Here is a 5437-nt window from a genome sequence, read left to right as displayed (position 1 = left end):
CTTATCTCTGCCCAGTCCTTATGTGGCAACTAAATCTCCTTTGTGCTGAGAACTTGATCTTAGAGTGTTTTGTGCCAATACTGGTCCTTTTGCATTTTGTTGTAAATAATATGAGACTGAATATCTTAATATGTAATTTGATGTGAATTATCAATATGAGTGGCCATGGCTGAAGAATGCAGATATAACTTTCTGTTGCATGGAGTTTGGCTATTCCACTTTATGCTCCTGGTGGGTTGAGTGCCTCCAGCCACCTGCCCAGCACACACATCCCTACACACACACACACACACACACACACACACACACAAGCACACACACTAACTTATTTTAACAGGCCCTCTAGCTCAATGGTTGGGCAGTTCTAATCCACTGCCTGCTACCCCAGGCCCAATTGGTGGAGTGGCCAGTGGTAGCTCATTGGCTCTCCTGAAGCTCCAAACCTGATCTGTCTCCCACCACATCTTGACAATTCTCTGTTCCTCTCTCTTACTTCCTAGCCTGGGAACCTAGAGGTTCTCTCTCTCTTTCTCTCTCTCTCTCTCTCTCTCTCTCTCTCTCTCTCTCTCTCTCCACCCAGCCATTGGCTGTTGGCTTTTTATTGATTCAAAAACCAATTGGGGACAAGACCCTTCAGTTTTGCACATGTAGATTCTTGATTAGGTCAAAACATTAAGACCAAACCCCAGCAAAGTCCCCCCAATTCCATGTTCCAATGTGGCAACACCTTTGTGGAGTGTTTATACTAACAGAACAAAGAGTCATAAATCAGATACCTGTCACATACAGGGATGAAAACATTTGGAAGGTGGGTAAAAGCAAAGCAGGGGATTTGTAGGCCTCAGATGCAGTCTGACAACATCCTCAGCTAATGACTTGTTGGAAACTAGTGCTCTGTCTACATGTTCCAAAGAGTTACCCAATGGTCACAAAAATGTTAGGCTGGGAAGAAAATATGTTAATAAATGGTTATGATGGGTGCTACAGATACCGGAAGATAATTTGGCTCAGGCCTCCCACCATCCCCGGCTGCCTGCAATTATTAAAGCTCTTTAGTTGATTGGCCTTTTGAAGGAACAGAGGAAGGTATAGCCTTCCCTCTGCATCTTTTACTGACAGTATAGACAATGGAAAATGATCCAGGTTAGTCTGATAACTGGGTGCTAAGGGGATGGCTCAGTGGATAAAGCACTCACCATGTAAATGTAAGGGCCTTAGTTTTATCCCCAGAGCCAATTTCAAACCAAACAGACAAAAGCTGGACTTGTGCTAGATAGGAAACCATGATGAGTAGATTCCTGGGGCTCACTAGCCAGCAAGTCCAGCCTTAGGCTGTCTCACATTAGTGAGGCATTTGGCCCCCAAAATAACTCCTGAGGAATGATACCTGAGGCTGCTGCCCTCTGGCCCATACATACACATATGTGCACACATACCCACATACCCAGGATTGTGCCTGTGACACACACATAAATAAATGATTTAATTTAATTAAAACAAAAAACCTCCTGCTCCTAGAAGATGTGGCTGCTGTGTCACCTGTCAGGAGGTAACAGAGAGGAGAGAGGCTATGTCTATCTTCAGAGTTCTGACCTGTGAACATTTGAATGATTAGTAGCCTAACACTAACTGAAAAACGTGAGTCTGAATTGATCACCAGCCATGCAGGCCAGGATGGGCTCCCAAGGCAAAGAATGAGCCCAAGATGGGACAAACCCTGCCTGGGACTGCAGGCCTAGAGTGGGAGTGAGTCTGAGACAGACAAACCCTGCATGGGGCCACCTGAACAGCCAAGAAATGAGCAAGCCTGAGACAACCATGAGTCTAGCCACCAGTCCAGCACCAAGGGGCCCAGACAGGTAACTAGCCTAAGATGACCACCAGTCACTTGAGGATGGGGAGAAGCATACTCCATGCCTGATGACCAGTGTCTAGCACCATAATGTATGGATGAGGCAGAGCACTCCTGAGACAACCCCAGACACTCAGAGATCCCAGCACCATTAAGATGTCCAAGAAGGATGTGTACACAATGAAGAGAGGCAGAACTGGAGACTTCACAATAGTGAGGAACAGCCAGTGATGTCACCTGGGCTATTGTGCCACCAAGGGCCATGGATTGGCTCTGCAGCAGCAGGGTATGTTACCATCAAAGGGCCATGCTTATGTCCATCTAGGGCTGAGTAGGAGAGCTTGCTCTGGTGGTGTGTGTGAGAGAGAGTTGGAAGGCTGGCCACCTCAGATATCTCTCAGGCCCAGATCCAGGGCTCTGAATTGGCTCATCTACCTCATCATTGAACTGCTAGAGTGCACAAAGAGACTGGTCCTACAGATCCAGAACTACAAGATCTCTGTAACACAGAACAACAACAGATATCTTAGAGAAGTCCCAGTGAGGTTCCAGTATTGATATAGCATCAAAAGCCACAGACCTCGAGCCATGTCAACAATAATTGCAATGAACACTTGGCCAGCAAAAAAGTGTGGGAAATGGGTATATTGTGAAATTCACAAAGAACTAATAGAAATATTCTGAAATTTTAAAAAGTCAATTAATAATTTAGGTTTTCTGCTGATCTTCCAAGATTTTTGACTATTTAGAAATTATCTTATCAAGCTTTGTTTAACTATCTGTTGTTGAGGTATTTGAAATGACTTGTATAAGCAACTGCTTTAATACCCTTATGTCTCTGTGACTAGCAATGGGTGAGGCTGTGCGTCTGAACTTTATATTTTTGCACAAGTTTATATGATTCTGTGTAAGCTTAATAGATGATAAGAAACCAGTGAGTGGTAATTTAAGAATATGTGAAAGTCTGCATTATGCCTGGACTCCCAATATACAAAATGGTCAGTGATGTTTTCTGGGCCTTCCTGCTTTGCCTCATCAATGCTGTTCATAGAGAAAACTAACATTCAGGTTGTCATCTCTATACCTACTCTCTTTTAGCAAACAAGTATGCTATTGTCTATATATGATATAATTTTGACCTCAAAAATAGTTTGTCTGTCACCAGCTCTAAATGTGTAAGGTATCACAAATTTTCCATAAATCTCTGAGCAGAAGTAACCTAGCATGCCCTGGCAGGGTGCACTCAAGCAGGACCTTTAAATAGTTGAAAGGTACTGGATACTTAAGGAAGATGCCTGCAGTTTTCTGTAAGTATTTGTGCTTACAGTCTGGAGAGATGGCTCAGGGGTTTGGAACAGCTCTTACTAGGACCCAGGTTAAGTTCCCAGCATTCACATGAAGGCTCACAACCTGACTTAATCCAGTTCAGGGGTTCCATGCCGTCTTCTGGCCTCTACAGGAACTGCACACACACAGGCAACAAAACACCCAGAGGAATTAAAAGAAATGTAACAAATGTTGCTACTGTTCTTTGTTTTCTTGAGAACTTTTTAACTGATGTCTGTTATGAACATTATGAGGAAACATGTCACCTAGAGAAAGAGACTGAGAACCATTTGAGATGCTAGGACATTACCCACAGGACAGACAGAATCTATTCCAGGAATGGACTCCAGGTAGACGTGACTTAAGAGCTATTCATTCATGCCATAACTGCTGGCTGCTCAAAACTGCCTAGAGAGTTTTCCTGGAACTGGCCCCTTGACATTTGGCACTTTCTCCCTCAGCATTTGATCAGACCAGATAAAACAGTGGTGACAGACAGGCAGACAGACAGACAGACAGACAGACAGACAGACAAAATCAAACAAAATGGTAAATTTGTGATGTGTCCAGAGACTGTTGCTCAAGATCAAGAGAAGACCAAACATGAGAGAATCTTGCTGGGCAGAGTAACCTTTGCCCACTATCTTCCTTAGGTTTCTATACCTGTGATAAAACACTGACTAACACTAACTTGAGGAGGAAAGGTTTTGTTTGACTTCCATTTCCCAAACATGGTCCATCACTGAGGGAAGCCAAGGCAGGAACTCAGGGTAGGAACCTGGAGGCAGGAACTGAAGCCATGAGTGAGTGCTACTTCCTTGCTTGCTCCATGTGGCTACTCAGCTTGAATTCTTATGCATCCAAAAATCACAGGCCCAGGGGTGATACCTCCTACAGTGAGCTTGGCCCTCCCATGTCAATCATTAGTCAAGAACAAAACACAGACTTGCCTGAAAGCTACCTCATGGTGATATTTCCTAGGCTGAGCTTCCCTCTTCCTGATGACTATCAATTCTAACTTCCCAGATGCTGTGTCAAATTGACAAGAAACTAACCAGCATAGCTGTGACTTGACACTTGAGAAGGCAGGGCAGAGGAAACTAATGTTTTGAAGGCAGCAAGTGCTTCATGGCTAGAATTGTCTTCAAGCCAATAACAAAATACAGAAAACAGTGCCAGCCCATTCAACAATGGCTAAAACCAAAAGAATCTAAAGCAATGATTCTTGTGTATGTTTACCTGGCAAGACAATGAATGTGCTCTAATTCATAGGTGTAATGTGTAAAGTTTACCCTTGTGTTATTTCTATAGTGGTTTCTCCATCATACTATCTGGGTTCAATATGGACACAGCTCTGTTATGTTTATTCTTAGAAACTCCTGTCTCAAGTTTGTGTAAACATTGCTCCTCATTCATTGTCTGCCTCATGAATAAAAGCCAATGAGCCAATAAAGAGCTTTAGAGAGGATAAGGCGGAACTTCATATTCTAGGAGGGGTGGGGAAAGAGACAGGAAGTGAAGGTGTGGAGCCATGAGGAGAGATCAAGGAAGCATCGGGAGAAGAAAAATGGAAAAAGAAAGGATAAAAAAATGCAAGTAATGTAGAGGTATTGTCTGGGAGGAATCCTGACGAGCCTGCAGGTTTAGAATGGAGTAATATTTTCTCAGTATTTGTCTCAAGGCTATTCTAATAAATCTTAGTTCTCTGTGTGGTTGTTGGGGACTACTGAAGGTAAAGAAATACAGCAGCCAGATTGATTTATTACTTAGATTAATATTAAAAGTAAAACATTTTACTTTTTGTTTGTTGTTTGTTTGTTGTTTGTTTGTTTTGTTTTGGTCTTGAAAGAGTCAGTTATGTAGCCTGACTCTTCCAGAACTAATGATGTAACATCACAGGCATCCACCTGCATCTGCTTCCCAAGCACTGGGAAACAGGCTCTCATCACCATACCCAATTTTTTTCTGTTTCTCATTTTTGTCTAGTGGGCCCATGGAAAATTAGTGGCCACAGTCTAGATTGTTAGGGCTTCCAGGCTCTGACCCTAACTACCCCTGGAGGCTTCCCTGCCAATATGCCCTCAGGTAAATGTCATGGGGAAAGCAGAACTTTGAGGAGCTGGGGTGTCAGGATATAAGCAAATTTGGCTGATGGCATCCTGTGACAGACAAGCTTCAGACGTGTCCCTGGGATGCTCACCCAGGCTCCTCTGAAAAAGGCAGAGCTACCAGACAAGATAGAGCTGATGTCTCAGCCCT

At 43.5% G+C, this 5437-nt stretch overlaps 1 pseudogene; it reads left to right on the top strand.

Moving 5' to 3' along the window:
* Positions 1-1507: 1507 nt before the first annotated feature.
* Positions 1508-1627, top strand: LOC114639838 (annotated as a pseudogene).
* The last annotated feature ends 3810 nt before the right edge of the window (positions 1628-5437 follow it).

Source organism: Grammomys surdaster, unplaced genomic scaffold, assembly GCF_004785775.1.
Source record: "Grammomys surdaster isolate TR1022 unplaced genomic scaffold, NIH_TR_1.0 125753, whole genome shotgun sequence".
Classification (NCBI taxonomy): Eukaryota; Metazoa; Chordata; class Mammalia; order Rodentia; family Muridae; genus Grammomys; species Grammomys surdaster.
Note: the sequence above shows the minus strand (reverse complement) of the source record. Positions and strands in the feature narration are given on the sequence as shown.